This window comes from Nicotiana tomentosiformis, chromosome 3 (assembly GCF_000390325.3).
Source record: "Nicotiana tomentosiformis chromosome 3, ASM39032v3, whole genome shotgun sequence".
Lineage (NCBI taxonomy): Eukaryota > Viridiplantae > Streptophyta > Magnoliopsida > Solanales > Solanaceae > Nicotiana > Nicotiana tomentosiformis.
In genome coordinates this window covers 55,306,984-55,334,502 of record NC_090814.1, presented here as the reverse complement: position 1 = coordinate 55,334,502, position 27,519 = coordinate 55,306,984, and the positions used below count along the sequence as shown (strand labels likewise).

The following is a 27,519-nucleotide window of genomic DNA, read 5'->3' as shown; positions in this document are numbered from 1 at the left end:
CCCAAGTCCTATAGCCGTGAGTTCCATGGAACTCACATCACAGATTAGGATCCCTTTGGCTAGGATCCGATCAGATTGGTTTCGGGAATCTAGCCTCTTTAATATTCCTCATAGCCGACACCAATTCTACCAAGATGATGTTAAAATTGTAGTCGGATAATCCGGGATATGTTGAATCTCAGGACCCGACGTCTCTTTATCCTATAAGGATCTGCTACTTCGAACTCAATCCGCCCTTCTATCGGAAGCGAACCTATCCAATGACTAAAAACCTTTATTTCCACGTCCATCGGCCCTCTCGTAAGGTTGAAGACAACTTCTAGAGGACCTCCGATCTGCATCAAAATTATTTTTAAATTTGTCTTGATTCCGATCATGATTTCGTCCTTTGGAAGACACCAAGGAACTGAGATGATCATCTTATATTCTTATCTTTGACTCGTAGGGATTGTGAATATCTGCTCATATAGTTGCCTGAAATTCTAGGAAATTTACCTTAAATATTTGGGAGGCATCAGAGCTCAACAGGTTGAGACCCTTTGTAAATGACTCTGCTTCACACTCATCCAGTATTGCTGGTAACAATATCTTTTCCTTCTGAAACCGGATCACGAACTCTCGTAACAGTTCAGATTCTCCTTAGGATATTCTGAATATATTCGTCTTCCTTGCCTGAACCTTTCTTTCTCAAGCATGAGCTTGGATAAACTAATCTTCAAGCATTTCAAAAGAATTAATAGAATTCTCAAGTAAGAGAGAATACCATGCTAAGGCACCCTTCGCCAGTGTTTCGCCAAACTTCTTCAACAAAACAAATTCAATCTCATGTTGGGCCAAGTCATTTCCCTTTATTGTTATAGTGTAAGTCGTTATGTGTTCCTTTGGATCCGAAGTTCAATCATATTTAGGTATATCTGGCATCTTAAACCTCTTTAGGATCAACTCCGGAGTTGCACTCAGTTTAAATGGCAACTGCGTATACTTCTTGGAATTCAGTCCCTTCAACACCAGTCTGTGCTCCAGGGATATGATCCATCCGAGCATGGAACTCTTTAGCATTTTGGTCCATTTGCCTATTCATTTCTCACATGAATCTCATGAGTTCAAATTTGAATGGTTCATTTATGTTGTTGTCATTTCCAAAATCACTTTCGGTGCCTCTCGCCTCATCAAAACCAAACTTCTCCCTTGGAGCGTTGTTACCGGTTCTTTGAACTATTTGATTTACAGGAATACTGGAAGGAATCGGGACTCTTCCATTGGCATTATTGGAAGCACCTGATAACGCTTGTTTCAACTCCGCCATCACTTGATCTTTCCTTGAGAGGTGATCCATAATTGACATTTGCTACTCTATCAAGAGTTTGACTATTTCAACAATGTGTTCATCATCCGCATCATCAGGAGTTGGACTCCTCACATGTCAAGATTCTGACCTTCGCGAACTAGAGTTGTTTCATCTCCTTCATTGCGGGTTTCAGTGGTCAAATCATCACATTGAAACAATTCTTCACGTTCATTGTGTGCTCTAACATTGTAGACATTGTTGACATAGTTAGATACCATACCTGATTTTTCTTTTGCTAAGAAAGGAATCAAAATTTCTTAGTAACAGATGAATGGATCAAAATAATTACACGATTATCTATACCCCACGGTGGGTGCCAAACTGTTTACCCGCAAAACAGTATAGCTGAATTTGTAACGTGGTTTTTAGGCAAGTAAATCTATTTGACCCAAAAATCTGAAATGGATAAGAACAGAAATAAGATTATGAAATAGAATTAAAGAAAATACATGCATGGTTAAGTGTTTAGCTTCTCTGATAGCAGTGGCAAGAACAAAATTAAGAATTAAATAAAAAAAGCAATTCTATAGAATGAAAGAAAATTATAGCTTTTTCATACAGAATGTTTCGTGTCTGCCAATAATGCTAATTCCCCTATTTATAGCTTTATTTAGTGAGAAAAGATCCCCAAATCAAGCTCCTCTTGAATGTAAATAAAGCCGTTATTGATGGCTGCATAATGATTGGCTATAAATGCATATATTCTCTGTAACGACTGCTAATGGTATGCTATAATTACGTATTTTAGTCACTTATTGTACTCTAGTTCATTGCACTTTATTCATGTTTGAACTTTAATTGATAGTGTTTTGCACTTATTGTGTGTTTTATACCTTGTAGGAGTGATTTCGAGTGATGTAGATGTTATGGAATGAATTCGAGCTATTTAAAGCTTTGAAGTCTGAGTAAAAGCCCAAGGGATTAAGTCGGGATCGTGTTCGGGGGTCGAGAACCAAGTCTGGACGTCATAACGCAAGAAAAATCAGTACTCTAAGAAATCCTCACTACCGCGGTGCGTAGGCGCCGCGGCTGTGCAAATCTCTGATGTTTGTCAGAACTAGCTCCCTGGATTTCCCCACTAATGCCCCGCATGGCGCGTCGCCCCGTGCGGCACGCCTGTGTAATATTTACAGAGTGAAAATCCAATTTTGGCTAGGAAAAGGTGATTTCATTTGGACCCGACCCTACTTAGTATAAATACATGAAAAAAATATTATTTTCTAGACTTTTGACACATATTCGACCTAAGGAGGAGAAGAAGGAGTTGGAAGAACACGAGCACAAGGATTTCATCATTCCTTCCTCACTCAAGACACGAGTTTGGATTGAATTTATGTTTTCATATACGTTAACTTTATTTATGATGAATTACTCCATATCTATGGAGTAGTTTCCTTTAAGGTTTGAAGGATTTGGTGTATTGATGATTGTTTGTGTATTATAACTCCAGTTTTGTGTATTGAAGCATTTTTGGATGATTTAACTGTTGCATCTATATTCACTTGTTCATGTAATCGAGAGATGCATAACTTGTGATATCTTTGCATTATATTGTTGGTTGAGTTCATTAATTCTTCTTAGTAATCGAAAGTGGCTAGTTGAATTATATATTTAACCTAGTTAGGAGGATAATCGAGAGAGGTTCTCCTACAGACCAATCCACCACGCATTCTTGCATATCTTCACGTGCTTAAATTGGTTCATCTTGCGAGATTGAGATTTAATCGAGAGAGGAGTTTTTACCAAATGTTTGAACTAATAATTGAGTGAATTCGAGAGACTCACTTGAACATTAGAAGTAAATTACCTAGAGTTAGGTCCCAAACAATTATCTTGCACTTATCCTATCAAAACCCTATTTTCTCCCATTAATAACTTCCTTGCTTACCTTTGTTGTGATTGTCATTAGTCAATAGCTTTAGATTCTTAGTTAATTTTAGTTAGAAATCATATAAACCTCAACTGTTGATTCTCTTTGATAGCGATCAAGCTAGAAATTATGAGAATATTATTTAAATCCAATCCCTGTGGATACGATATTATACTATACTATATTTGATTAGCGAGCATAATTTAGGTGTGTGTTCTGAGCTCTTTAAATTTTGGCGTTGTTGCTGGGGACTGGCAATCAATAGTGTTTGAAATAGTTAGTAGTGCTAATTCAGGAATTTTTTCTTTTTATCTAATTTTATTTTTCTCTTTTTACGGTTGGTGTTCTTTGACTATGCGCAGGTTACAGGTTTAGATAGGTGCATGACTCGAGCTTCTAGTAAAGAAGTGCTACCGTACGAGCCGGAGATAGAAAAACAATTGCGACAGTTGAGGAATGAGAGAAATCTCACTAAGACATCAAAAAAGGTTGGGCAATCCTCAACCAAAGAACTTATGGTTGGAAACAGTGAGGATAATGTAGGTTTGGCTGCGAGAGAAGCAACCCAACAAAAAGAACACGCTGCACGAGATGCTGAGGAAATAGCTATTAGAGATGCGCAGATTATCTATGAAGAAGAGATGGGTCGAATAATTTCTCAAAATCAACCTTTGGTTGCAGACCAGTTTGAAAATATAGCTCCCGGGCCTGGAGACCACTTGGCGATTATGCTAGACCGATCTATAATCAAGGATTGTCAGGTGTTAGACCACCTCCAATTGCAGCAAACAATTTTGAGTTGAAGCAAGGGTTGCTTCAAACCCTTCAGAATTGTTGTGTCTTTAGATGGAAGCCAAACGAAGATCCAAACACACATCTAATGGATTTCGAGGAAATTTTGAACATCTTTCAATACAATGGTGTGTCACAAGATACATTGTACTTAAGGGCATTTCGCTTTTCTCTTACAAATGATGCAAAACAGTAGCTTCGAAGCTTTCCCACGAGATCAATTAGAACTTATGAGGAGATGACCAGAAAATTCCTTGATAAATATTTCTCCTCGGCTAAGACGGGCAAGTTTATAAGAGAAATCCATAACTTCTGCCAGAAAGATACTAAAACTATTTTTGAAGCATGGGAGAGGTTTAAGGAGATTGTTCGAAAGTGTCAACATAGTGGAATTGAACTCTGGATGTAACTCCAGGACTTTTGGGATGGATTGACACCGGCCTCACGTAGAACATCGAGCAATGCAGCTGGAGGCCCGTTGATGAAGAAGACTCCGGAGGAGATAGTCACAATTCTTGATGAGTTATTTGAAGATGCAAATCAGTGGCCCTCTAAGAGTGCTGAAAGAAGAAGATCAACTGGTGTTCACCAAGTTGATGCTAATACATTTGTACAGGTAAATCTTGATGCTATGGCTAAAGAAATACGAAAGCTGACCTTAGCCTCGATACAAAATGAGCCTCGCGTAGCTTGTGATATATGTGGAAGAGGACACCCTACTCATGAGGATCACGCCTCAACTGAGGAAGTATATACTGTGTGGAACTATAATTTTAATGTAATGGGTCAGAGGCACCCCGATTTTTCATGGAGTTCACCTGGAGGTACTGCGAATGCTTGGCAACAAAATAACTCTAGACTGCAGGGACAAGGATCTCCAGCATACCAAAATTAGCAGAGCCATCAATTTTATCCTCAACAGCCCATTCATCCTGGTCTAGGGGATCTAATGAAGGCTTTCATTATCAAGACAGATAAGAGGCTGGACGCCCATGGAGCAAATATCAAAGAATTGGGCACTGGTTTTCAAAATCTGGAGAGACAAGTGGGACAGATTGCAACAATATTATCTGAGAGGGCTCCAGGAACTCTCCCCATTGATACTGAGAGAAATCCCAAAGAAACAGTGAATGATGTAACTCTGAGAAGTGGGTAAGTATTGAAAGATCCCACCCCGATCCAAAAAGATGTGATACTTGAAAAAGGAAGTGGGGATCAGTTGAACAGTGATGTTGATTTAAAAAAAAAAGGCCTGATGAAAACTGAGAAAAAGAAGAAGGGGGAAACTTCGAGAAGGGAGGAACATGATGAGAGCGAGCATATGCTTGCTTTACCTTCCCCTCAAAAGGTATATAGAGAATAGCTGGACAAGCAGTTTGGGAGATTTCTGGATGTGCTAAAATAGGTTCATGTAAATTTGCCATTGACAAAAGTGCTCTCACAAATGCTTGCTTATGCCAAATTCATGAAGGAGATCCTTACAAATAAGAGAAAAATCGTGGAGACCTCAGTGGTGAAGCTCACAGAGCATTGCAATGCTATATTGTGCAAAACAAACTCCCACAAAAATGTGGAGATCCAGAGAGTTTTACTATACCTTTTTCAATAGGAACTATAAATTTTGATAAGTCTTTATGTAATTCTGGTACCTCAATTAACTTAATACCTCTATCTACTTACAGTAAACGAGAGAAGGAGATTGGAGAGATAAGGTCAGTGCCAATATCTTTGCTGTTGGCCGACCAAACGACTCTAATACCCGAGGGGATAGTGGAAGATGTGTTAGTTCGGGTGGATATGTTCGTATTTCCTGTAGACTTTATAGTGGTGAATATGGAGGAGAACAAGGAGGCCCCCCTCATCCTAGGAAGACCATTCTTAGCAATGGGTAGAGCCATATTGGATATACACGAGAGGAAACTCATGCTTAGAGTGGGTGAGGAGACGGTGACTTTTGATAAGAATGTAGAAAAAGGGGTGCAAAAGGACAAACCAGTTGCAAGTGTTGAGTAAAAAGTGAAGGCCTCAAAAGAGAAGGTTGTGGTGAGCGAGAAAGATAAGTGTGGGGTGTACCCCAAGAAGGCTAAGAAGAAGTTATATGCATGGATGTATACACTGGTTCGGGCGCGAGGAATGGAGCCCGACTTTGACTCAGACCCCGACTAGACATTCAGGGAAGTTTTCTTTACCTTATGCTTTTTAATTGTGTGTCATGGGGACATGCCACAACTTAAAGTGTGGGGTGGGGGATATGTTGTATGTATGTTTGTATGTATATTAGTTTCCTTTTTGTGTTAGTTTTAGTAGTTAGAGAGAGAAAAAGACAAAAAGATTTTCTTTTGTTAGGTAGTGTAATAATTCCCCCTTGGTTTTTCTATGTGTCACGATTCTTTTTCAAGGTTTTTGTTTGAACCGGGTGTAGTTAGTTTATTTTTGTTAGGAGTAGGAAACCCTATGCTGTGATTTGAATTAAACGCAATATCTCTTGACTTTATTATGCCTTGAGAATAGTAAGTGCTTTAGTTGTAACGCTTAGGCTCAGTTTTTAACTCTTGTATAAGTTCCTTAATGTGTATGATCTTAACTTTGCTTAACTGCTTTGACTAGAGTGTCTTGATAGTCTAATCCTGAGTGAGTTATGTGCTATGTGTGTGTGAGGTTTTGTGTTATTCTGTGCATTGCATTTGATGTTTAGAACTTGCCCCGTGTGTTTGCAAAGTGAAATAGTTATTTTTCAGTTTTGGAAGTGATTTAAGCGTTTCTTTATTGAGCCAGCTATATATTTTACCCACCAACTTGTTATGTATTGTAGTTAACCTCGTTGAGCTTGTAATCTTGTTTCTTTGGCAACTACATTACAAGCCTTCCCCATTTATTTAAATTGACCATCTATTTAAACTATTACCTCTCGTGAGCACTTGAATTTATTACGAACTTTGAAAAAGGTGAAGTATGGGGTGGTTGATTTGACTTTTGAGTGGAACTATTGAAATAAGGAAGAAGGTGCACTATTTTGAAAAAGTAAGAGCCACTTGAATAGAAAAAGAAAAAATAAGTGTATGATTGTGAAAAATGTTCCTTGATAGTGGTAACTTGATGTAATTGTGCTTAAAGAAGTAGGGAGTTAATGTATATTGATGTGAAGGTGGAGTTTTGGTTTGACATAAGTGTGGGGTTTTGAATGGCTAATTGTATGTATTAAAAGTATTTAGGGAGGTGTAGTCACTCTAATATCTACATATATCCTACCCATCCCGCAGCCTACATTACAACCAATTAAAGTTCTACGTGATCCTTGACTGAATGAGCTCAATTAGTAGAGTAGTACACTACGGGCAAGATTATGGTACGTCTTTTGTGGCATATGAGTGTTATTTTTGAGAGTGAGTGAATTCTTTCTATCTTGAGTTTCTAATTATTCTTAAATTTTATTGTGTGTGGAACTACTCTCTATTGTTGTGTGAGGGCACTTGATTTATGAAAGAAAGGTAATGTCGTTGACCTCTGTGTTAAAGTAAGTGAGTGGGGTATAAATAATGTGTGGTGCTTGTGAGTCAAAACTTGAGGCTAGGATGTTACGGTATTGTACTTAATATGTTTTAAATATTCTTGGTATAATGAGTTATTAGAGTTATTTAAAAAGGACGTGTCTATATGAAGTGTAGTTTGATTGCTCGAGGATGAGCAATGATTTAAGTGTAGGTGTTGATGGTAGGCTATAATTACGTGTTTTAGTCACTTATTGCACTCTAGTTCACTGCACTTTATTCATGTTTGAGCTTTAATTGATAATGTTTTGCACTTATTGTGTGTTTTATGCCTTGTAGGAGTGATTTCGAGTGATGTAGATGTTATGGAATGAATTCGAGCTATTTGGAGCTTTGAAGTCTGAGTAAAAGCCCAAGGGATTAAGTCAGGTTCGTGTTCGGGGGTCAAGGACCAAGTCTGGACGTCAAAACGCAAGAAAAAATCGTACTCTGAGAAATCCTCACTACCGCAGCGTGTGGGGCGCCGCGGCTGTGCAAATCTCTGTTGTTTGTCAAAACTAGCTCTCTGGATTTCTCCACTAATGCCCCGCATGGCGCGTCACCCCGTGCGGCGTGCCTGTGCAAATTTCACCAAAGACTCACATCCTAAGGGGTAGTTCTCCCCACACAAAGTTGGCAAGATAGTTACCTCAAAGAATCTAGACCGTTACTCTAAAATGACCTTCTTGAGTGAATCACCCTCCAGACGGCTCAAATCTAACCAAAATAACTTCAATATAGAAATAAAACTCGTAGAAAATAAATTCCGGATAATAAAGCTTCAATCTTTAACAAGAACTAAAAGTCAAACCAAGGCCCACATCTCGGAACCCGACCAAAATTATAAAATTCGAACACTCATTCGATAACGAGTTCAACCATACCAAAATTATCAATTTCCGTTATCAATTCGTCATTCAAATCATCATTTTACATTTTGAAAGATTTCTACAAATTTTTCCCAAATTTCCAACTTAATTCACTAATTAAATGATGAAAATAGCAACGGATTCATAAAATAGAACGAGATTCAGGTAGAGAACATTTACCCCAATGAGTTGCTTGAAAAACCGACGAAAAATCTCTCAAAACCGAGGTCTACAACTCAAAATATGAAAAAATGGCCAAACCCTCGACTTATATGATTCTGCCCAGAACTTCCGTATTTGCGGACAAGGAAGCGCATATGCACTCTCGCATTTGCGAGTAAAAGTTCACATCTGCAAACTCATCTTACAAGGCCAGGATCCACATCTGCAGCAAATACAGTCGCACCATCAACATGGCAGAAGCACCTGAGGAAATGCAGGTGCGAACAACTTCGTATATGCGATGGCTGGGCCACAAAAGCGGCCATCGTACCTGCGTGCCATTCTCCGCAGAAGCTCCCTCCCTCCCAGGCCACTATGATCGCAAAAGCGACCAGGCTCACGTAGAAGCTGAGCCACACCTGTGCTCCAAAATGTCGCAGGTGCAAAGCACCAGATCCAGACCTGCCCCAAAACAAGAAAATGATTTGAAGCTTGTCTGAAACACACCCGGGCCCCTCGGGATCCCGTCCAAATTACCAACTAGTCTATAGCATATCACGGACCCGCTCGAGGTCTTAAATCACGTCAACCATTGTCGAAACTACAAATCGGCCCATGAATCGAACTTATAAATTTCCAAATCTTCTAACTTCTAAAACTCGCACCGAAACATATCAAATCAACCCGGAATGATGCCAAATTTTGCATGCAAGTTCCAATTGACATAATAGAGCTAATCCAACTCTCTAAATCAAAATCTGACCCCAATATCACCAAAACCAACTCTCGGTCAAAACTCTCAACCTTCCAAAATTTTAATTTTTCAACTTTCGCTGAAAAGCTTCAAATTACCCCACGGGCCTTCAAATCCAAATTCGAATGCACGCCTAAGTACAAAATCATCATGCGAAGCTATTAAAACCATAAAAATTCCATTCCTAAGTCGTTTACATAAAAAATTAAATTTCAGTCAACTCTTTTCATTTAAGCTTCAAAAAAAGGAATTGTTCATTCAATTAAATCACGAATCATCAGAAAACTAGCCTCGACCACATACGCAAGTCATAATACACATTACGAAGCTTCTCGAGACCTTAAGCCTCCAAAATAGACGGGGACTTCAAGGTCTGTGAACGCTGACAGATCTACCTTGAGTCTCCGGACAGCGGACCAATAGCAAAATCTCGATCAACCCAAGCCGGTATCAAAATCTGCACAGAAAGTGCAGAGTGCAATATCAGTACAACCGACCCCATGTATTGGTAAGTGTCGAGCCTAACCTCGACGAAGTAGTGACGAGGCTAAGGCAAGGCACCTACAAATCAACCTGCACAATTTAACAGTTTATATACAAATAATAGAAATGAAGAACTAAACAGGAAACATCGGGAGGGGAACATGGTGAGGGGATTATGAGATAAAGAAATACAACGGAATGATAACAGGAGCAGTCAACACACCAAGAATCAACAAGAATAGTGTATACGGTAAAGAAAAAATGCACGGCATCACCCTTTGTGCTTTTACTCTCAATCTCACCATAAAATTAATAGAAACGGCACGATATCACCCTTCGTGCATTAACTCTCATATCATGGCACAGCATCACCCTTCGTGCATTAACACTCACAATATGGCACGGCATCACCCTTTGTGCATTAACACTTACAATATGGCACGGCATCACCCTTAATGCATTAGCACTCACAATAGGGTACGACATCACCCTTCGTGCATTAACACTCTCCCTTACCATAATGCAATGCATAAATAATAGCAGGGAGATAGAATAACAAGTACAAACCTTACTTCCATATTTGATTCCATAATATCAATCTCAACTTGAAATAAAAACTCAATTATCACCAGAAAGTCCGTAAACATAATAAGAACGATAAATTGAACAACGCTAGTATAAAACGTAGCAATTAGGTATAGGAATGAGACAGTATAAGAAAAATAGAGAAACATGGAAAATAGGTAAATTGACGGCGCATAAGTACTCGTCACCTCACATATACGCCGCTCACATGAATTTCACTTAGCAAATAATCTAATGTTCCTATTTTCCTCAAGTCAGGGTTAGACACAATATTTAACTCGCTCCGAAGGCCACTTAATTCTCAATCACAACTTTTCCTTTGGGATTCACCTCCAAACCACTCGTATCTATTCAAAAATAACTCAATAATATCAAATACTGCTAAAGGAATCAATTATATTGCTTAAATTAAATTTTCCAAATTTTCCTCCAAAAAGTAAAAGAATCGACCCCGGGCCCGCTTGGTCAAAACCCAAGGTTCGGACCAAAATCTATTTACCCATTCACCCCCGATCCCGAATATATAATTGGTTTTGGAATCCGACCTCAAATTGGGGTCTAAATCCTCAAATTTCCGAAATTTCTAGTTTCTATACTAACCCCTAATTCTACCACGAAAACTTTAGATTTTAGGTTGATAATTGAAGAAATGTAATGGGTAATTGAAAGAAAATGGTTTAGAATCACTTACCAACACTTTGGGGAAGATAATGACTCCTAAAAATTGTCTCTACCCGTTTGGTTCTTGAAAAATATTGAAGAAATGGCTTAAACCGGTGTTTGATTCTGTTTTATGCACTGGACGACAGTGTGCATCGCATTCGCGAGGCCATTGTCATATTCGCGAATGGTACTGGCTGCCAAGCCTTCGCGTTCGCGAGATCCTGCTCGCGTTTGTGATGGCTACTCCCCCTGGCCTTCACGTTCGCGATGAAGGAACGACCAACCCTCCCCCAGGTGTGCCTAACACTACACGTTCGCGATGAGCTGGTCGCGTTCGCGAAGGGTAACGCCCCCATCGCTTCGCGTTCGCGACAAAGCCTTCGCGTTCACAAAGAAGAAAATATCAGCTGTCGAGTTTACTCTTCGCGTTCGCGAGAGTACTTTCACGAATGCGAAGAAGGACATGCCAGAACACTTGCTGCAGCAAAATACCAAATTTTCAAAGTCCAAAACATCCCGTGGCCGATCCGAAACTCAGCCGAGCCCTTGGGGCTCCAAACCAAACATGCACACAAGTCTAAAAATATCATACGAACTTGATCACGCGATCAAATCGCCAAAATAACACCTAGAACTCTAAATTTAGCACCAAATCAAATGAAATTCTCAAGAACACTTTAAAGTTCATATCTTCTCAACTGGACGTGCGAATCACGTCAAATCAACTCCGTTTCTCACCAAATTTCACAGACAAGTCTTTAATATCATAATGAACCTGTACTGGGCTCCGAAACCAGAATATGGATCCGACACTAACAATACCAAACATCAATCTAAGGTTCCTATTTCCCTCAAGTCAGGGTTAGACACAACACTTACCTCGCTTCGAAGGCCACTTAATTCTCAATCACAACTTTTCCTTTGGGATTCACCTCCAAACCACTCGTATATATTCAAAAATGCCTCAATAATATCAAATACTGCTAAAGGAATCAATTATATTGCATAAATTAAATTTCCCAAATTTTCCTCCAAAAAGTAAAAATATCGACCCCGGGCCCGCTTGGTCAAAACCCGAGGTTCGGACCAAAATCCATTTGCCCATTCACCCCCGAGCCCGAATATATAATTGGTTTTGGAATCCGACCTCAAATTGGGGTCTAAATCCTCAAATTTCCGAAATTCCTAGTTTCTACCATAACCCCTAATTCTACCATAAAAACTCTAGATTTTAGGTTGATAATTCAAGAAATGTAATGGATAATTGAAAGAAAATGGTTTAGAATCACTTGCCAACATTTTGGGGAAGAAAATGACTCCTGAAAATCGCCTCTACCCGTTTGGTTCTTGAAACATGTTGAATAAATGGCTTAAACCAGTGTTTGATTCTGTTTTATGCACTGGGCGACAGTGTGCATCGCGTTCACGAGGCCACTGTCGCGTTCGCAAGGCCACTGTCGCGTTCGCGAAGGGTACTGGCTGCCAAGCCTTCACGTTCGCGAGGGCTATTCCCCTCTAGCCTTCGCGTTCGCGAGGCATTGCTCGCGTTCGCGAGGAAGGAACGACCAACCCTCCCCCAGGTGTGCCTAACACTACGCGTTCGCGAGGAGCTGGTCGCGTTCGCGATGGGTCACGCCTCCATCGCTTCGCGTTCGCGACAAAGACTTCGCGTTCGCGAAGAAGAAAACTTCAGCTGCCTAGTTTACTTTTCGCGTTCGTGAGAGTACCTTCGCGAACGCGAAGAAGGACATGCTAGAACACATGCTGCAGCAAAATACCAAATTTTCAAAGTCCAAAACATCCCGTGGCCTATCCGAAACTCACCCGAGCCCTCGGGGCTCCAAACCAAACATGCACACAAGTCTAAAAACATCATACGAACTTGCTCACACGAGCAAATCGCCAAAATAACACCTAAAACTCTAAATTTAGCACCAAATCAAATGAAATTCTCAAGAACACTTTAAAGTTCATATCTTCTCAACTGGACATCCAAATCATGTCAAATCAACTCCGTTTCTCACCAAATTTCACAGACAAGTCTTAAATATAATAATGAACCTGTACCGAGCTCCTGAACCAGAATATGGACTCGGCACTAACAATGCCGAACATCAATCAATTCTTAAAAATAATTAATTTTCAGACTTTTAATTTTCATCAAAAATTTATAACTTGAGCTAGGGACCTCCGAATTTGATTCCGGACATACACCCATGTCCCATAATTCGATACGGAACCACCGAGACCGTCAAAATACGGATCCTGGATCGTTTACTAAAAATATTGACCAAAGTCAACTAAAATCAACTTTTAAGTCATAAATTCTTATTTTCATCAATTTTTAACATAAAAGCTTTCCGAAAACATGCCCGAAAAATGAGATTTTTAAGGCTTAAGAGCACAGATTCGAGTTCTAAAATATAAGATGACCTTTTGGGTTATCACATTGTGTTTCCATCGAGTTAGATACTAAAACTTTTAAATTAATTTGCTTGGTTTGAAGGCGGCTGCTACGCCGACGATGGGACTTGGAGAAGGGATGTGAAAAGAAAAAATAGTGAAAGAAAGAAGAGAAAAAGAATGAAAAGAAAGAAAAAGAGTGAAAATAAGTAAAATTAAATAATATCAGACGTGGCAAAATTATAGGGAGAGTGCAAAACACTTCCTACCATACAACTGGTTATATACGTGGAAGGGTGTGTTAAATTTACTTCGAACAAGAATAAGGGGTAACTATATATATCCGTAATATTATGGTGTGCAACCTAATTTTCTGGATAAATTTAATGGAGAACTTATGTATTTTCCTACCTAAAATATTGGTTAGTTAGACATGGACCACTTTAAACTCGTGTAAGCATGGCACACAACATTCATTTAAGAGAAATTACTAGCTATGTCTATTTATAAGTAATTTATTATAAAAATTAACCAATTTATTAAATATTACTATTATTAGCCAAATGTTATCAATATTATAGCATGTTTGGCCAAGCTGTTTTTGGACCAAAAGTGATTGTTTTGGCCAAAAGTATTATTTTTTAAAAAAATTGAGGTGTTTGGCCAAGCTTTTAGAAGGAAAAAAAGTAATTTTGAGAAGAAGTTGAAGCAGTTTTTGAGAAGCAGAAAAAAGTAGTTTCTCTTCAAAAATACTTTTTTAAGAAGCACTTTTGAGAAAAATACACTTAGAAGCAATTTTTAAAAGATTGGCTAAATACTAATTACTACTCAAAAGTATTTTTTTCAATTAATTAGACAAACACAAACTGCTTATCACCAAAAGTACTTTTGAGAAAAACACTTCTCAAAATAAGCTGATTTTAGAAGTTTGACCAAACAGGCTATTAGCCAATTAGCTATTTGTAGCCGAAGTAAAGTCAATTTTTTTATTTTATTTTAGTGGGTGTTATTATAATTGATTGTGTACATCTTAATGAGTTTGAATCTCAGTTTTTGGATGATTTGACAGAGTTTTGAGATGGTTTGAATTGACTATTCGAAGTAGAAGATGAAACATGAAAAAAGAAAAAGATATGTGTATCATTTGTGTACCACTTAATCAAATGTGTGTCACGTGTATATTCATGTATATCTGTATGTGTGATATATGTGTGGTATATGTTTTATATATGTGTCGCAGAAGAATTTTTTGAACTCGATTTTAACTACGAATTTGATACTAAATCAGTCCAAATCACCTCCAATCTTCCTCAAAATTTGTATACTAACTCATCTCTATGTTTTCAATGGCTTTCAACCATACTCATTGAAAAAGATCCCTTTTTGCTTAGATTTTTTGAATCTTGTATATATATATTTTTATTTTTATTTTTATATTTCATCACATTATTTGCCACATCATTCATAAAATTTTCTTTTCGTCTTGCATCTAATATTGCTGATCACGCTCAAAATATGGAAGAAGATCTTTGCATGTGATTTTTGGAGAGAAAGAACCTTATTTATTTGAGTTTTCAATTTTTTGTGCTTGACTAGCTCTGGTAAGTCTATGATTAGCAGCTAGAGGTTGGTAAGTTGGAACTTATTTTGGACATTTATGTAAGATTTCCTTCATTTAATTGGATCATGTTTGATTGTACGCTTAGTAAATAATAGTAAGTGTAACTGTAGCAGAAGATTGTGAGTTAACTAACACACAGTCACACATAAAAAGATATAAAAAAAACAATACAAGAGTTTAACAAGGTGCGGCTAATCCTACGTCCTCGGAGAAAAAGCAGAGAAATTTTTTCGCTATGAATGAAAAAAATAGTACGAAGGATCTCTAATTACAACTCATATATATACAAATCTCAAGTAGATTCCAAAACTATAAGAGAATGATTCTTCGAACCTACAAAGACAATAATTTTTCCAAATATACAAGAACAATAGGTTTCTCGAACCTATTTACAAGGGCAATAGGTTTCTAAATCTTACTATAGAGTCTAACATAATTAGGATTCACACAATTTAAGACACAAATAAAAGATCTTCTCCTTGGCTTAAATTCTCTTCAATCAACAAGAATAAAATTGCACTGCCTTCTCCTAAGCCCTCGCAAGGATTTTGTTGAGTACAGTACACACCAATCAAGTTTGGAAAAACTTGTTGGCTAAATGTAGTACTCTTCAAGTATCTCAAGATCCACTTCAATTTCTATGAATGTACTTTATCGGGACACGCTATGTATCTATCATATATAATGCTACTCACAGTATTCGAATATGAAATACTAGACATCTGTTAAATCTCTCTATTCTTGTTAAGAGACTTGATGTCTTCACCCATAGCACCAATCCTTTTATCTGCTTGTGTATTGAAATAGCTTCTAGATAGTTGTTAGGTGTACTAGAAATAGCTTCTCGAAAGCTATTAGGCTCAAACATATTAATAGTCTCTGCAACTGATAAAGTAAACTCCATATGGTTGTCATATTAAAGATGCTCCTATCAACTATGTTTGCATAAATTTACCTTAATCTCTCCTCTTTGCATGTTACAATACTATACAATTGTTGTTAGACATGTGCATCGACATTATTATCTTGATCAAGATTTTACATTTACTCCACCTTCTCTAATTTTGAAATATTGCACGAAGCTAGTGAAGAATTAATCTCTAGCTCTATTCAATCACTTATATCACCATCATGACCTAAATTTTTTCAAGCAGTGATGGCACCTAATCCAACTGATAGGCGAACCAACCAATACGATTGTAACTACTAGTGTCATAAGTCATGAGCCACTACGAGTAGATTTACGATATCGATGTGGAGAGAGGTACAATATATGTTTGAATATACATAAATAAATACAAGATTCTAGGCTACCATGAACAAATGGCAGCTAATGATCGGAAAGCTGATAAGTGTAGGACTTCACAATAGCTCTGTTTCAAAATTTATACACAAGGTGTAGAAGTATAGTATGAGTACAATCGGTCCATAAGTAGTGGTGAGGTTTTAGTCAAAAAATACTCATATATATAATCTGTTCAATTCATAAGAATATACAATAATAAATAAACTTTCAAAAGGTAACGAATATCAATAATAAGGTGCACAATTAAAGAGAAAAATAGTAAGCATATTTTTTCAAATAACAAGGTCAAAAGCGTATATAAATACACCAAATCCATATATAAAGGAAATATGCAACAAGTAATATTAATTTGAATGCTTCTACATGAATCTAGAATATCTCTGTATGATAACGACTCAACTTTACATCAATATGACATCCTCCAAATGTTCAATTATCTGCTAACAAATCGCATGCATGTGTAAAATGCATGAATGTACATATATAAATAATATGCATAAATACTTCTACATGAGTATAGAATATCCATGCATCATAAAGTCTCAAACTTTACAACAACCAGTACTTTCCTGATGTCTGACACCTCTTCAATATCCAACAATATTACGCACATACGGCCCAATGTAGCATGGTGATTACATAACTCCGAAGGGATGGATCTAAATCTAAGCGTCTAAGCATTATAGCTCCATAATCAATAATCAACCTGCACAGAATGTCATATCGTTCCATAATCATATCAATCGAATAAAATAAATCATTGTGCCATAATTATATTAACCACACGATATAAATCTTTGTGCCATAATCATGTCAACTGCATGCCATAAATTATCATGTCATAATCATATCAACTGCATGGCATAAACCATCGTGTCATAACCTCAGTCCATATAAGAGAATCATATGCATGGATGTATGCATATGAACAAAGGAGATAAATATGTATGATACATATGGAGCATAGAAATTAACATGTAAGGATTTATGTATGTATATAATGTATGACTACGACTATAACATGTAATCCAATATACAATTAGCTCTTCGTGTTCAAATAAGATATCAAAAGCCTAGACATGATCTCTAGCATGAATAAGAAAGTTGAAGTAGTCATACCAGCAGATAAAGCATATTGTAAGTAGAGCATGTAAGAAATAATGCATAAAGAAATCTAAATTCTCTCCCAAGAATAGAGAACATTGGTATCCGCATATACGCTTGTAACCTCGTTTATACGTCACTCTCAAACACGTAGCATGTAGCACATACGTCCATTTTTTAGAAAAAATCGCTCAATTTGAGGTTAAGCGTATACTTACCTTAATCGCATACTAGCTCTATTCTTCAAAATTTACCTTTTCTAGCTCCAAATCTGCCAAACGAGCCTGATCTAGCCCAAAGAATGGTCAAGGAAGTCAAATAATATTATATAGATCAATTTCAAATGATAAAGTTTCGATATTCAAAAAAATCTCAAAAATCAACCCGGGCACTTATGGTCAAATCCTGAAATAAAAATCAAATTATGTTGATCCATAATCTCATGAATCCAAATATGTGATTAGTTTCTAAATTTGAGTCCAAATAGATGTTTATAACCCCAAAATACACTTTCTTAATTTTCAAGTCAAAAATCTATCTTTTCCTTTTTAGATTACTTGTTTTCAAGAGACAATCGATAGTAGATTCATGATATATTCATAGATCTAGGTTATAATCACTTATCCGATTATCTTAGGTGAAATTTCTTCAAATAGTATCTCAATTCGAGCTCCTTAACTCCCAAATGATAAAATAAAGTTCAAGTACGAAATGAGTTTATATGCACAAGTGCATAAATTTTCATTATCCTTCACTAAAATAGTCATAACTTTTTGTACATATGTCAAAATAATAATCTGAAAACTAAATTTAAAGGGTTTTATAACATTGTGGGTTGTGCATTTCAGTATCAAGAAGGTAAAGGAAACAGTTTTAGGTTCACATAAGGTCTCTTTAGAGTAGGTGTCTCGGTTGTGGTGTCTTGGGGGTGCTTAAGAGGGAAGTTAGCGGCTTATGGGCCTTAAGGCGTTATGGTTTTATACTAGGGTCTCTTGTGTAGTAAAATTTGGTTAGGGATCGTGGTGTTCTAGCAAAGAGAAGTATCAATTTGAAGGCAATTTGGAAAGTTCTTGGGTGGAATAAGACAGCTTGGTAGTAGGTTGGGTTAGCACAGTAATGGATATAATTGGTTCTTTGGGTACTTATGATGTGGCTAGTCTCTACTGGTATTTCGTGGCAATGCTCTTGTGTTTTGCCGACCTGCGTAGCTGGGTTGAGTTAGAGAAATTCGATTCTGATAGCTTGGTTATGTGCAAATGGACTTCGAAGGGTTCTCAATGGTTTCTACCACAGTTCGAGGAGCATATTTCCAACTGGCGTGAGGAACATGTGGTGCATAGTGATTTTCTCCTGGATGGAATCAAATGGAAGGTCCTTGGCTATTTGAGTATGTAGTTGCTTGTGACTCAGAGTGGATTATGAAGTTCTCGTATTTTTCATATGATGGCATAGTATATGCAGTGTGTTGTGTGGGATTGAGATTTGCCTGAGCGAGGTCATAGTTCAGTTTTGAAGGGAAGGACATAGATTCGTAGGCAGCATGGACGGCTTCAGATGACTAGGTAACTGATATTACTAACCAGTATGACTTGATGAGAGTATACATTTGAAAAGGGGCAATGTGTTTTGATTTATAGGCACTTCACGGGTACTGCGGCACTCTTCTGGTTGATCGATTGCTGATATTTAAATTTTTCTAGGTGGCACGGAAGAATTTTAGAAGTATTCCTCGTGGGATTATCGTGTATGAGAGATGTGTTAGACATTCGAGCGGTGGAGATGGAATCAGATATGGTGATTCGTATGTTTTATGGATTTGGAGGCTGGAAGTTCTCATGAGCAGATTGTTTCATGGTTGTGGACTGTGAGGTAGTGGCTGAAGCTAGCCAGATGATAGTATGTGTTATGATTCAGTCATTGTGGACTTTCAGAGGATTATTTATCTATTGATGGGTGACCAGAGTCGATTTGGGGGTCCATTGGTAGGCCCAATTAGGATGTGTATTTTACACCGAGCCGAATTGGTTGGCTCCATACTGCTATTGTTGAGGGATGTGCCATTCAGTTGTTGTTCAGCTTATTTGTGTTCTGAGATGATCTGTGAGTTACTCTTCTATGCTACAAGGAGTTGTGATTCGTTGGTTATATGCACATATGGGGTGGTTCTATTGGGGCCTTATAGCGAAATTTAAGCGAGAAGAGTATTGGGTATTGCTTGATTGATTGAGTATTGGTTATGTTCTTTCGGGTTTTGTGTGACATTGTGTCATTTGCTTCTCCGTGGTTATTGTAATGCACTTTAAGTAGTTGATGTTGAATTGTGCATGGTTATTGATTTTTAGCAGGGTGGCTTGAAGTATTTCATATGGACCAGTATTTAGATAGGGTCGCGCAGTACTGGAAAATTGGATTCTAAGGCTTATGGACTAGGTTGAATTGAGAAATTTCAGTTATGTTGTGTTATCAGACCTATATGGGATAGGGTGACGTGGGATCACCCCCGGGTACGTGCATGGTAAGGTTATATGGCGGTTTGATGGTTTTGGGAACAACTCTTGGCACGTTCGAGAACGAACGTATGTTTAAGTGGGGGAGAATGTAACGACCCGACCGGTTGTTTTGATCTTTTGCACTTCGCTCAGTAGTTTACGGCATGAGTAGCTCCGTATGATGTATTTTGACTTGTGTGAATCATCGGTTTTGGTTTTAAGGTTATTCGGGACTGATTTGGAAGAATGATTCTCAACTAGTGAGCTTTAAATTTGAAAGAGTTGATCAAGTTTGACTTTTTAGCATTTGACCTCGGATTGGAATTTTGATGGTTCCTGTAGATCCGTTGAGTGATTTTGGACTTAGGAGCATGTCCGGATTGTGATTTGGAGGTCTGTAGTGGAATCTGACTTTAAATGGCGAAAGTTGAATTTTTGAAAAGTTTGACCGGGAGTGGACTTTTTGATATCGGATTCGGATTGTGATTCCGGGAATTGGAATAGCTTCGTTTCGTCGAATGTGACTTGTGTACAAAATTTGAGGTCAATCGGACATGATTTGATAGGTTTCGGTATCGGTTGTGGAAGTTTGAAGTTTCAAAGTTCATTGATTTCGAGTTGAGGTGTGATTCATCATTTTGATATTGTTATGTGTAATTTGTGACCTCGAGTAGGTCCGTGTTATGTTATTGGACTTGTTGATATATTCGGACGGGGTCCCGAGTGGCTCGGATGAGTTTCGAACGAGGTTCAGATCATTTCATTGCATTTTGGATTTTTGCTAAGCTGCTGGTTCTGGTGTTCTGCACCTGCGACTGGTATTGCGCAGGTGCAATGGTCACAAAAGCGTTAGTGGATTCGTAAAAACGAGAAGAGCTTGGTGAGGATGATCGCAGAAGCGTATTTTTGTAGAGCACCTGCGTGCGCGCAGATGCGAGATTGGAAGCGTAGGTGTGAAAATCTTCGCAGAAGCAGAATTTTATATCCGCATGTGCGAGTGTTGCTGGGCAAGGCTGTTTTCGCAGAAGCTAAGTTTTTACCGTAGAAGCGATGGTCGTAGATGCGACGAATTGTCCGCAAATGCGGAATCACAGGGGCTGAAGCTATATTATCGAGGGTTTAAGTTCTTTCTTCATTTTGGGAGCTATGGAGCTCGGATTAAGGCGATTCTTGAGGCAATTTTTACCATATGAATTGGGGTAAGTGTTCTCTACTCGTTTTTGGTTATATTTCATGAATCTACCTTCATTTTTGGTAATTGGATTGTGAATCTTAAAGAGGAAATTGGGGGTTTTGGCCTAAAGTTTCATAATATGAATTTTGAGTTTTGAACATTTAATTGGGGTCGGATTTGAGTGAAACTAGTATAGTTGGACGCGTAATTGAATGGGTTATTAGATTTTATAAATTTTGTCGGGTTCCGAGGTGCGGGCCCGGGTTAGGCCTTTTGCTGATTTTTGGGCTTTTGATTCAAGATTTGATCTTTTTCGATCGGGATTGGTTCCTTTAGCATTATTTGATGTACTTGAGCTATTTTTTGGTTAGCTTCAGGCCGTTCGTAGGTCGGAACGTGCGGGATGGCATCTTTGGAGCATCGTTTGGCTTGCTCGGCATTGGTATTGACTTGTCCGAGGTAAGTAACTTTTCTAATCTTGGAGCTGAGGGTATGAAACCCCAAAATACGTGTTATGTGATTTGTGTTGAGGTGACGCACATGCTAGGTGACAGGCGTGTGGGCGTACACCATGTGAATTGGGACTCCGTTGTTTCCATGGCACTGAATAGTGGCCCTATTTTGTTGATATCCGTGTTTTCACCATGTGATAAAGTAATTGATCTGTCAATAATGCTAGATATCATGTTTAGGCTTTATGCCAATACTATTGGGACCCATAGTGGTTATTTCTTACTGTTATCTCACTGATTTCATTGATATTTCGTACTCGGTCATATCCATGCATTCATACCATATCTCAGTCTCAGTTATTATTTATTGATACATCATATCATTGTTGTCGGGCTAGATTCATGACATTGTGAGTCCGTGAGTGAGACTAGAGAGATTGATGACTGATTGAGGCCGGGGGCCTGAGTGAGAGTGATATTTTGGGATCGGGCTGCACGCCGGAGCATGTTGTATTGATTACATCTTATGAGATCGGGCTGCACGCCGTAATGATATAGCTCTTGGGCTGAAGGAGCCCCTTCGGAGTCTGCACATCTGCAATGAGCACAGTCGACTATATATATGTCGATCGGGTTGCACGCCGCAACGGGCCTTATGGTCATATATGGATCGGGCTGCACGCCGCAGCAGGTATTGTACAGTGGTGAGTGATTGAGTATGCTGAGCATAGTGAGAGAGAATGCGAGGCAGTGAGATTGAGTACTCTGAGAGTGTGAGTATATGATTCATCTCTAAGATACATGGCATTGGCATGCACACATGACATACAGGGGTATATTGACTGCTCTATGATCATTCTGTTGTAGTTCTTTATCTTGTATTCCCTTCAGTATGTTCCCCTCCCGACATTTCCTGTTTAGTTCTTCATTTCTGTTATTTGCATATAAACTGTTAAATTGTACAGGTTGATTTGTAGGTGCCTTGCCTTAGCCTCGTCACTACTTTGTCGAGATAAGTCTTGACACTTACCAGTACATGGGGTCGGTTGTACTGATACTGCACTCTGCACTTTCTGTGCAGATTTTGATACCGGCTCGGGTTGATCGAGATTTTGCTATTGGTCCGTTGTCCGGAGACTCAAGGTAGATCTGTCGGCGTTCACAGACCTTGAAGTCCCCGTCTATCTTTTTTGTTCTACTGTTTCTTTCATTCAGACAATTGTATTTCTTTATGATTATTACTTGTAGCAAATTCTAGAATGCTCGTGAATTGTGACTCCAGATCCGGGTGGTAGTAATTAATACAGTTTTATGATATTCCGCACTTATTATATTTCATCTTAGTTAATTATTGTTATTTACTGAATGGAAATAAGGAATTGGTTTAATAATTCTCTAATATTGGCTTGCCTTGCAAGTGAAATGTTAGGCGCCATCACGGTCCCGTCGGTGGAAAATTTAAGGTTGTGACATATTGGGATGGTTTGGAAGTACCTGAGGGGCTCGCGTTAATGTCACGACCCAAAATATAATTAGTCGTGATGGCACCTAACCCACCCGCTAGGTAAGTCACTTAACCACTAACCAATTCCAATAATAATTAATAAAGTAATTTAAGTAAAAAATTATCTTAATCTTATACATTTTCCAAGAACTAGTAGTACAAATCATGAGCTTCTAAGAATAGAATTTACAGAGTTGAAATGAAATAAATACATGGTCTGTTTGAAAAGTACATAAATAGAGTTTTACAGATCTAAAGCTACCACGAACAAGAAGCAGCTACAACTGGGACATATGTACATCTTCAATCCAGCTCCCATTGATCACAGCAACATCAACAGCCAATATCTACACGCAAGGTGCACAAGTATACTCAATAAGTAACAAACTTAACCTTAGGTTGAAAGTAGTGACGAGCTTGTACCAAGGTCAGGTCCACACCAATAGCCAACAATAGTCTATAACAACTTAAAGAAAATAATACAAGAAGTAACTCTGAATAAAAATGCTCAGAAAAATCATGATTTCTAAAAATGGTTATGCCTTTCAAGTATATTAGTGAAAACCCAAATCGTTTACCGAAGTTTTCAAAAATATGAATAAGTTTGAAAACAATAATTTTTCCAAATATTCTTTCCACAATAAATAAGATGTTTTATTTTTTTTCCAGATAGCAAGTGTGAAAGACCTCTCTATGCCCACACATCAATGTGTGTAAAAAAATCACGAATGACGTGATACTGTACAACATGAGGAAAGAAATGCATCAATCAACAGGAATAGTGAATACAGTAAGGAAAAATGCACGACATCACCCTTCGTGCTTTTACTCTCAATCTCATCATAAAATCAATAAAAACGACACGACATCAACCTTCGTGCATTAACTCTCATATCATGGCACGACATTACCCTTCGTGCTTTTACACTCATAATATGGCACGGCATCACCCTTCGTGCTTTTACACTCACAATATGGCACGGCATCACCCTTCGTGCATTAACACTCACAATATAGCTCGGCATCACCCTTCGTGCATTAACTCTCATATCATGGCACGGTATCACCCTTCGTGCATTAATACTCTCCCTTACCATAATGCAATGCATAAATAACAACAGGGAGATAGAATAACAAGTACAAACCTTACTTCAACATTTGGTTCCACAATATAAATCTCAACTTTTAAATAAATACTCGATTACCAACAGAAAATCCGTAAATATGATAATGACGATCAATTTAACAACACTAGTATAAAGATGTAGCAATTAGGCATAGGAAGAGACAATATAAGAAAACGGAAGAAACATGGAAAAACAGGTAAATTGGCGGCGCATAAGTACTCGTCACCTCACATATACGCCACTCACATGAATTTCACTTAGCAAATAATCTAAGGTTCCTAATTCCCTCAAGTCAGGGTTAGACACAATACTTACCTCACTTCGAAGGCCACTTAATTCTCAATCACACTTTTTCCTTTGGAATTCACCTCCAAACCACTAGTATCTATTAAAAAATAACTCAATAATATCAAATATTGCTAAAGGAATCAAATATATTGCATAAATTAAATTTTCTAAATTTTCCTCCAAAAAGTCAAAAAATTGACCCCGGACCCGCTTGGTCAAAACCCGAGGTTCGGACCAAAATCCATTTACCCATTCATCCCCGAACTCAAATATATAATTGGTTTTGGAATCCGACCTCAAATTGAGGTCTAAATCCCAAAATTCCCGAAATCCCTAGTTTCTACCCTAACCCCTAATTCTACCATGAAAACTCTAGATTTTAGGTTGAAAATTCAAGAAATGTAATGGGTAATTGAAAGAAAATGGTTTAGAATCACTTACCAACAATGTGGGAAAGGAATGGCTCTTGAAAAATTGCCTCTCACCGTTTGGTATTTTGAGAAAAATAAGTTTTTGGCTAAAATCCCATTTTGGATTCTGTTAAGTGCTGGGCGACAGTGTTCATCGCGTTCACAAGAGCACTGTCACGTTCGCGAAGGTATTGACTGCCAAGCCTTTGTGTTCGCGAGACCCAGCTCGCATTCACGATGGTTACTCCCCCCTGTCCTTCGCGTTCGCGAGGCATTGCTCGCGTTCGCGATGAAGGAACGGCTGACTCCCCCTCCCCAATGCCTAATACTTCGCGTTCGCGATGGGCTTGTCGCATTCGCGAAGGGTAACGCCCGCATCGCTTCGCGTTCACGAAGAAAAAATCCCTGCATCATCAGTTTACTCTTCGCGTTCGCGAGAAGACCTTCGCGAACGCGAAGAAGGACATGCCAGAACACCTACTGCAGCAAAATACCAGATTTTCAAAGTCCAAAACATCCCGTGGCCTATCCGAAACTCACCCGAGCCCTCGGGGCTCCAAGACAAACATGCACACAAGTCTAAAAACATCATACAAACTTGTTCGCGCGATAAAATCGTCAAAATAACACCTAGAACTATGAATTTAGCACCAAATCAAATGAAATTCTCAAGAACACTTTAAAATTTCTATTTTCTCAACTCGACGTCTGAATCACGTCAAACCAACTCCATTTCTCACCAAATTTCACAGACAAGTCTTAAATATTATAATGAACCTGTATCGAGCTCCGAAACTAGAATACGGACCCGGCACTAACAATGCCAAACATCAATCAATTCTTAAAAATAATTAATTTTCACACAATTAAGTTTCATCAAAAATTCATAACTTGAGCTAGGGACCTACGAATTTGATTCCGGGCATACGCCCAGGTCCCATAATTTGATACGGACCCATCGGAAGTAAAAACACGGATCCGGGCTTGTTTACCAAAAATATTAACCGAAGTCAACTAAAATTAACTTTTAAGGCAGAAATTCTTATTTTCATCAATTTTCAACATAAAAGCTTTCTGAAAACCTGGCCGGACTGCGACGCAAATCAAGGAGGATAAAAATGATATTTGTAAGGCTTAAGAGCGTAGATTCGAGTTCTAAAACATAAGATGACCTTTTGGGTCATCACATTCTCCACCTCTAAAACAACCGTTCGTCCTCGAACGGACATAGAAAAGTACATGGCTGGTGAAAAGGTGGGGATATCTACTCCGCATATCGGACTCAGACTCCCAAGTAGATGCCTCAATAGGTTGACCTCTCCATTACACTCGAACTGAAGGGTAACTCTTTGATCTCAACTAGCAAACTTGCCGGGCTAGAATTGCCACCGGCTCCTCCTCGTAAGTCAAATCCTTGTCCAACTGGATAGAGCTGAAATCTAACACATGGGACGGATCGCCGTGATACTTTTGAAGCATGGACACATGGAATACCGAATGAATAGCTGCTAAACTAGGTGGTAATGCAAGCCTGTAAGCCACATCTCCCACTCTCTCCAGAATCTCAAAAGGTCTGATATTCCTAGGGCTCAACTTGCCCTTCTTTCCGAACCTCATTACACCCTTCATGGGTGATACCCGAAGTAACATTCTCTCTCCGACCATGAATGCAACATCACGAACTCTACGGTCGGCATAACTCTTCTGCCTCGACTGAGCTGTGCGAAGTCGATCCTGAATAATCTTGACCTTATCCAAGGCATCCTGTACTAAGTCTGTGCCCAACAATCGAGCCTCTCCCAGCTCGAACCACCCAACTGGCGACCGACACCGCCTACCATATAATGCCTTATAGGGAGCCATCTCAATGCTCGACCGGTAGCTGTTATTGTAGACGAACTCTGCAAGGGGCAAGAACTAATCCCACGATCCTCCAAAGTCTATAACATAAGCGCAGAGCATATCCTCCAAGATCTGAATAGTATGCTCGAATTGCCCGTCCGTCTGAGGATGAAATGTTGGGCTCAACCCAACCCGCGTACCCAACTCACGCTGAACTGCCCTCCAAAAGTGCGAGGTAAACTGCGTACCTCAATCAGAAATGATAGACACATGTACATCGTGAAGACGGACGATCTCACGAATATAAATCTCTGCTAACCGCTCCGAGGAATAGGTAATTGCCACAGGAATGAAGTGCGCTGACTTAGTCAGCCTGTCCATAATAACCCAAACTGCATCGAACTTCCTCTGAGTCCATGGGAGTCAAACAACAAAATCCATAGTGATACGCTCCATCTTCCACTCAGGAATCTCCATCTGCTGAAGCAAACCACCGGGTCTTTGATGCTTATATTTTACCTGCTGACAATTTAGGCACCGAGCTACGTAAGCAACTATATCTTTCTTCATTCTCCTCCACCAATAATGTTGCTGCAGGTCCTAGTACATCTTGGCAGTGCCCGAGAGAATAGAATATTGAGAACTGTGAGCCTCCTCAAGGATCAACTCACGAAGCCCATCCACATTAGGCACACAAATATGACCCTGCATCCTTAAAACTCAGTCATCTCCAACAGTAACCTACT

At 38.7% G+C, this 27,519-nt stretch overlaps 1 non-coding gene across 1 annotated transcript; it reads right to left on the bottom strand.

Moving 5' to 3' along the window:
* Positions 1-4,296: 4,296 nt before the first annotated feature.
* On the bottom strand, positions 4,297-4,403 carry LOC117279539 (small nucleolar RNA R71). The gene has a single exon (XR_004509953.1). It is a non-coding gene; the product is annotated as a small nucleolar RNA R71 (small nucleolar RNA).
* Positions 4,404-27,519: the final 23,116 nt, after the last annotated feature.